General features: G+C 43.0%; 1 protein-coding gene across 1 annotated transcript in view; it reads left to right on the top strand.

Annotated features, from left to right (window-relative positions):
• The window catches only part of WRN (WRN RecQ like helicase), a 124040-nt gene that overhangs the window by 62803 nt on the left and 53349 nt on the right, over nucleotides 1-7888 (top strand). The gene's annotated exons all lie outside the window — the stretch shown is intronic.

The raw sequence follows: 7888 nt of genomic DNA, 5'->3' as shown, positions 1-7888 counted from the left end.
ATGTTTGAGTATAATTGGTGGTCATCGAGCCGGTGTATTTTATTTTATACTTTAAAAAAATCCTTAGAGTGGCTCCAAGGTTTCATCAGACTGGCACAGGGGCCTGGTAAAGCAAAATTTTTATGATAGTGGCTTTATGTTTTGTGTCTTGTAAGTCAAAGCCTTTTTACTCTTCAGGTTTTTTTTTTTAATACATATGAATCTTATTAAAGATTATTTGATCTGTTGCCCATATGTCTTTGTGGTGGGCTTTTTTTTTTTTTTTTTTTTTAAGAGGTTTTTGCTATAGGGCACTTGTGCACGCCAGAAAGAAGGGAGAGATAGAGACAGAAAGCGAGAAATCACCCCCCAGGGGGGTGGTCATGCCGCAGTCCCTTCTCCTCCATTCTCCTCTCGGGATCTTGGGCATGCACGCACACGCACCTGGCGTGAGTTTTAAGCCACCAGGTCTGGGCCGCGAACCGCAGTCGACTATGTGGGTGGGAGTCCAGCGACATAGCCATTACGCTAACTGCTGGTTCCCACTGAAAGCCATTTTTGGAGTATTTCCTTTGCCTTCTGTCTGCAGGAAGTTTTTAAAGTGCTTGCAGAAATGAGCACACTCAGTATTATCTGTGCAGTACTCTGACACCAGCTCATCAGATCCTACCGTTTTTAGGTAAATGTTAAATGATTTAAGTGGTCTGTATTTGTAATGGAAACAGTAAGCATGCTTTCATGTGGCAACACCTTACCAACCAGACCCACAATTGTCTTTTAACTTTGAAAATAAGGCTTGAGTGACAGGCGTGCTGAAGTGACATGCATGGGGCCTGGGAGCACACCTGGATTTGCACGTTTAAAGGGCGTGCTGGCAAAGCTTGCTTAGCCTGGTAGGGAGAGGCCAGGCTCACTCCTTTAGGGCTCCCAGGTCAGACCCCAGGTCAAGCTTTTAAGATAAAGGAGGGGCATTGTCCTTGTTTTAATCAACTTAATTTAATGTCTGGTGGTGGTGATTCAGTTTCTAAAGCCAAATAAGGGTAGTATTAACACTGAATTTCCCTGCCATTCACCAGAGTTTCGGTAATTACCCTTCGGTATTTAGGACGCTGCTTTTTTTGCCTTTTCCTCCTCCAAGCTGCAGGACTCTACTAGAGCTTGTAATCACAATGAATTGTAATTGTTTATTTGCATGTCTGTCTCCTCTTCTAGAATTATGAACACCTGAAGGTCATGGATTATACTTTTGGTTTTTTTTTTTTCTTTAGTTTTTTTTTTTTTTTTTGTATAGGGTACATGTACTTGTCAAAGAGAGACAGAGGAGACAGAGTGAGAGGGAAAGTGAGAAATCATCCCCCAGTAGGGATGGCCACACCACAGTCCCTTATTGTCATCTTGGGATTTGGGGCACACACACGTGCTGGCATGCTTTTCAAGCGGTCTGGTCTGGGACTTGAACTGCCGAGTTGGTCATGTGGGATCCAGTACCTTAACCATCACACCACCTGCTGACCTAGCTTGGATTGTATTTTATTAGTCATTGTATTCTTAGAAAAGTATTTGGATAATAATGTTTTTTTAAATTTTGTTTTGTTTTTTAAAGAGAGAGATTTTTGCTATAGGGTGCTTGTGTTCCCTGGAGAGACAGACAGAAAGTGAGAAATCACTCCCCAGGGGGGATGACCACACCACAGTCTCTTCTTCTCCATTTTCCTCTTGGGTATGCATGCACCCGCCCGTTTTTTTTTGTTTTTTCCTCTTTCAAGTTTTTACTGAATTTTTCATTATTTTAATTTACATTTAATCACATTTATCTTTACCGTGTACAACATTGCCTTTTCTAGCATGAATACCATGCATATCAGTCAAGATAAAGACATTATTATAGACATTATCATCAGCAAATTGCTGCTCTTTTTTCTTTTGTCAATTCAGGGTACTTTTCCCCTCTCCTGTACCCTCCCTGTCTCTGTTGCCCTTTTGATAAGAGATGTCGAGCACGTTTTCGTATGCTTTTCAGCTGTTCTGATGTCTTCTTGGGGAATTGTCTGTTCAGTTCATTTTCCTGTCTTTTAGTTGGATCGGTTACTTTTTTGTGCATAAGCTGCTTGAGTTCTTTGTATATTCCGGTTGTCAGTCCCTTTTCTGAGGTGTAGTCTGCAAACATGTTCCCCCACGCCGAGGGTCGTCTTCTCACTCTGCTGTCTCTCTGGCTGTGCAGAGGTTCTCCGCCAAATGCAGTCCCGTTTGTCTGTTTTGGAAACGACTGCTTGTGCTTCAGAGGTTTCTTTATGAGGTCGTTGCCTATTCCAAGGTCTCCAAGAGTTTTTCCTGTGTTTTCCACCTGTATTTTTATAGTTTGAGGTTTATGTTTAGAGTTTGAATACATCTGAGTTAATTTTTGTTAGTGGTGAGAGATAAGGATCCAGAAGTTCTGTCCCTCTGCAGGTGGGTATCCAGTTCTCCCAGCTCCATTTGCTGAGGAGAGTTTCTTTTTCCCACTGGATCATCTTGTGCCCTTGGTCAAGGACCGATTGGCTGCATGTTCTGGGGTTCATGTGGGGGTTCCCAGTTCTGTTCCATTGGCCTCCCTGCTTGTGTGCCCATACCTTGCTATTTTAATTATCACAGCTTTGTAATATTTTTAAAGAATTACTTTATTTAATTTTATTTATTTATTTATTTTAATTTGACCAGAGAGGGACAGAGCGAGAGAAAGTGAGAAAGAAAGCTGCTAGGTGTGGGACTCGAACTGTGATATGTCATGTGGGAGTCCAGTGCCCTTAACCACCACGCCACCTGCTAGCCCCTGTAACCTGTTTTGAGGTCAGGAAGGGAGATGCCTCCTACTTGATTCCCCTTGCACAGTATTGCTTTGGCAATACAGGGCCTCTTATGCTTACAGACACGTTTTGTGATTGTTTTTTCTATTTCTGTGTTTTTTCTGTTTCTGGTAGTTTGATTGGGATTGCATTAAATTTGTAGATTAATTTGGGTTGGATTGACAGCTTGATTATATTCCTCCAATCCAGGAACATGGAATATTTTCCCACTTTTTTTGGTGTCATTTTGAATTTCTTCTTCCAGTGTTTCATAGTTGGTAGAGCTGTTTGATGTCTTTGATAGGGTTTATTCCTAACTCTCTTACTGGTTCTGTGGCTATTGTAAGTGGGATTTCTTTCTTCAAGTCTGTCTCAGTTTGTCCATCGTTGGTGTATAAAAATGCTGTAGGTTTTGATTGTTGATTTTGTACTCTGCCATTTCACTGTATTCATTTATTACTTCTTGGAGTTTTTTGTGGATTCTTTTTGGGTTTTCTTTGCATTGCACCATATTATCTGCAAATAGAGATAATATCACTTCTTTTCCTGTTTGGATGCCTTTTGTTTGACTCTCTTGTCTAATTGCATTGTCTAAAACTTCTAGTATTATGTTAAAAAGGAGTGGAGCAAGTGGGCAGCCTTGTCTTGTTCCAGCTTTTAGTGGAAAAACTGAGCTTTTCCACATTTAGAGTGACGTTAGCTGTGGGTTCTTCAGAGATGGCTTCTATTGTGTTGAGGAGTGTCACCTCTCTGCTGATTTTGCTGTGTCTTAATTAGGAAGGGAGGTTGTTTTGCTTTGCTTTGAGAGAGATTTTTGCTATAGGGCGGATGTGCTCGCTGCAGAGGCAAACAAAGCTAGAAATCACCCTATGGGGGGCGATGTCCATGCTGCATTCCCTTCTTCTCCATTCTCCTCTTAGGATCTTGGGCATGCATTCACATGTGCCTGGCATGAGTTTTAAGTTGCCTGATCTAGGACTCGAACCGCGGTGGACTACATTGGTGTCCAGCAACGCAACCATTATGCCATCTGCTGGTCATGGATTTTGTATTTTACCGCATGCTTTGTCTGCATCAATTGATATGATCACATGGTGTATATCTTTCCTTTTGTTAATGTGATATATTACATTTATTATTTTGCATGTGCTGAGCCGTTCTTGTATCCCTGGAATGAAGCCTACTTGGTTATGATGTATAATCTTTTTAATTTGTTGTCGAATACGATTTGCTGGTATCTTGTTGAGAGTTTTTGCATCCGTTTTCGTCAGGGATATATGGGCCAGAAGTTTTCTATTTTTGTCATGTCCTTGTCTGGTTTTGGAATTAAGATGATCGAGGCTTCATAGAATGAATTTGGGAGGGTTCCTTCCTTTTGAATTTTTAGAAGTAGTTTAAGAAGAATTGGGGTTAGTTCTTCTTTCAAAGCTTTGTGAATTCAGAAGTAAAGCCATCAGGGCCTGGGCTCGTCCTTGTTGGGAGATTATTTATTCCTGATTCAATCTCATTGCTTGTTATGGGTCCATTCGGACTTTCTGTTTCTTCCTGGTTCCATCTCGGTAGGGTACATGTGTCCAGAAATTTGTCCACCTCATCTAGGTTTTTTTTTGCTTGTTGGCATATAGTTGCTCACAGTACTCTCTGGTGATATTTTGTATTTTTGTTATATCTGTTGTAATAATACCTGCTTCCTTCCTGAGTTGATTAACCTAGTCCTTTCTCTGTTTCTTGGTCAACCTAGCTAAAGGTGTGCCAATTTTGTTTATCTTCTCAAAGAACCAGCTTTTGGTTTCGTTTATTTTATGTATTGTTCTTTTATTCTCCATTTAATTTATCTCTGCTTGAATCTTTATTATTTCTTGTCTCCTGGAGTTTTTTTGTTGTTTGTTTTTGTCATCTTTCTAGTTCCCTGAGTTGCGTCATTAGGCTATTTGCCACCTTTTTGCTTTGTTCTTGTGAGTACCGATGGGCACTACCTTCCCTTCTAATGCGTGCTTTTGCTGTGTCCCATAGGTTATAGCACTTGTTTGTTCGTTATCATTGGTTTCTGTGAACCTTGTGATTTCTGTTTTCATTTCTTCTACAGTTGTCAAGTCATTCAGAAGTGGGTTGTTTAGTTTTCTTGTGTTTGTGAATTTTTGTGAGCTCTCTCTATAGTTGATTTTAAGTTTGATTGCATCGTGGTTGGAAAAGATCCTAGATGTAGTTTCTATACCTTAGAATTTGTAAAGGCTTGTTTTGTATCCTGTCATGTGGTCAGTCTTAAACAATGTTCCATGTGGGGGTGAGAAAAATGTGTATTTTGTGGTAGTTGAGTGAAATACTCTGTAGATGTCTGTCAAACCCATTTCATGAATGGTATAGTTGATATCTTGTCTCTCTCTATTTTTTGTCCAGATGATCTGTCCAGAGGAGTCAGTGGGGTGTTGAGGTCCTTAGGATTCCTGTGTTGCAGTCTCTCTCTCCCTTGAGATCTGTGTCCCCGCGGTATGTTTCGGTGCTCCAGTGGTGGGTGCACAGACATTTACCAGTGTTACAGCTTTCGGGTGAACACCTCCTTTCAGTACTGTGTAACGTCCTTCTTTGTCTCTTCTTACACCTTTCACCTGAAAGTCTGTTTTGTCTGATAGCAGTGTCACTATTCCAGCCTTGTTCTGGTTTCCATTTGCGTGGGATGTCTTTCTCCAGCCCTTCACTTTCAGTCTATGTACGTCCTGTCAGGTAAGCAGCATATAGATGGCTTCTGCTTTTGTATCCATTCTGCTAGTCTGTATCTTTTAATGGGAGAATTGAATCCATTAACATTTAACATTATTACTGATATTTGCAGATTTATCCTTGTCATTTTGTTGGCCATTTTCTCAGTTTTTTGTTCTATTTCCATTTGTCTCTCTTTAGTTATCCTGATAGAAAACTCCCCTCAGTACTTCCTGTAGAGCTGGTCTAGTATTGGTGAGTCCTTTCAGCTTTTGCTTTTTATCTGAGGGTACTTTTATTTGTCCTAACTATTTGAAGGATAACCTTGCTGGATATAGTGTTCTTGGTTGACATGGTTTTCCTTTCAGTGCTTTGAATGCGTCTCCCCTTTCCTTCCTTGCCTGCATCGTTCCCGTCGAGAGGTCTGATGTTAGCCTAATGGGATAGCCTTTGTTAGCAGCTTGACTTTCCTCCTTTGCCATTTTTAGACTATTGTCTTTGTCTTTAATTTTTTACAATCTGGCTATGATGTGCCAGGGGGACGATCTTTTTGTGTTGATTCTGTTGGGGGTCCTTTTTATTTCTTGGGGTTGAATTTCTCCGTTTCTCTACATTTGGAAAATTTGCAAATAGTAGTTCAGGAAAGAGGTTCTCCATGCCTTTAGCAGATTCCTCACCTTCGGGAAAACCCGTTATATAGGTATTTGGACATTTGACGGTGTCTTGAATTTTCTGAATGTCGTCCTCATCTTTTTTTTTGGTTGTTTTTTTCTTTCTTTTTGGTGATTTGGTCTGTGTTGAAGACTTTGTCTTCCAGGTCAGAAATTCTTTCTTCTGCATTGTCCAGTCTGCTGTTAATGCTTTCTAGAGGAGACTTTAATTTCTTGTATTGTAGTCTCACTTCCAGAAGTTCTGTCTGATTCTGTTTTAGGGTATCTGTTCTTTCATGAAATTCCTTTTCCATGTCCTGAAATGATTTCTCACTTGCTGGAGCTGATAGTTTTCTCTTGCATCTCACTGAGTTTTGTCACTATGAATGTTCAGTATTCTTTTTCTGACATTTCTGTGTATTCCGCTGTGCTATCCCCTGTTGGTGAGGGCCACTACGCTCACCTGGGGGAGAGTTACCCCTGTGCGCTCATGTTTCTTTCAGATCTGTTCTGGTTCTCAGTCATCTGATGCGGTGTTTGCGTCTTTCTATTTATTGGAGTAGATTCTGTAGTATGGGTAGAGGAAATCTCACCCTTACTTCCCAGGTGTGTCCCTATTGGAGGGCTCTGTGTCCCAGGTCAGAGCAGCTGTGGGTAATTTCAGGTGCTGGGCTCCTCTGCCACACGTTCAGCTCATGAGGTGGTGGCAAGCTCAGGAGATAGACCTTAGCGCAGGGGGTTAAGTCCCGAGCCTTGCCTGCAGACTGGAGTGCCAGAGGCCCAGCGTTGCTCACAGCCCCAAGTGCAGGCTCACCCAAGGAGGCCTGTCCAGACCAGGCTTAAGTGTCCAGGTGGGCGGGGAGTCCCGGCGTGAGTTTTAAGCTGCTGGGTCAGGGACTTGGACGGATTGACCGCGTGAAGTCCAGTGACACAGCCATGATGCCGTTCACTGGCCCCCAGGTCCAGGACTCAAACCGTGGTCGGCCATGTGGGAGTGTCCAGTGCCTTAACCACCAAGCCACCTGCTGGTCCCACAGCTATTGCTTTTATGGTATTAAAAGCCCATAATGAGGGCCAGTGAACGGCATCATGGCTGTGTCACTGGACTTCACGCAGTCAATCCGTCCAAGTCCCTGACCCAGCAGTGAAAATCACCCCCAGGGGGGATGGCCACGCCACTGCAGTCCGTAACTGCAGAGTGTTAGGCACGTCATTACCACACTTACTTGTGAGAAGCCAGACTTGGGAAGTGTAAATAATTTGGTTAAGGCGGTGCAGTGGCCAGAGCTGGAGCTCAGTCCCTCTCTGTCACTAACCCCCAATGAGCAGCAGGGCATCACTCCTACTCAGGTGAGTGTCAAGTGACACTCATCCCCAATGGAGGGAAAAACAGTTTGTCTTAAGTATTCATTTGCTAGTCGAGGGCCAAAGCACTACTGTCATTACGTTGAAATATCTGAAGACATTTTAACGGAGAGCTATTGAATAAAATCCTTTTCTGAAATGCATCACTGCACGCTATTGACCCTGCTTCAGGGCCCGTGTGTGGGGCGGAGTGGAGGGGTGGCGTGGGCAGTGGCACTCATCCCACCGCATGGTGCGTGATGTGCCGCCGGTGCAGTGGTGGGCCGTGGCGGCCGGCTCTCAGTGGGGACGTGCTGAGGCTGGCTGTCCCAACATGAGCGAGAGTCGAGGGTCTTACTGCGGGAAGCGGAGCGGCTCTGCTCCTCTTGTGCGTCG

This window comes from Tupaia chinensis, unplaced genomic scaffold (assembly GCF_000334495.1).
Source record: "Tupaia chinensis unplaced genomic scaffold, TupChi_1.0 Scaffold144602_1, whole genome shotgun sequence".
NCBI lineage: Eukaryota > Metazoa > Chordata > Mammalia > Scandentia > Tupaiidae > Tupaia > Tupaia belangeri.
Note: the sequence above shows the minus strand (reverse complement) of the source record. Positions and strands in the feature narration are given on the sequence as shown.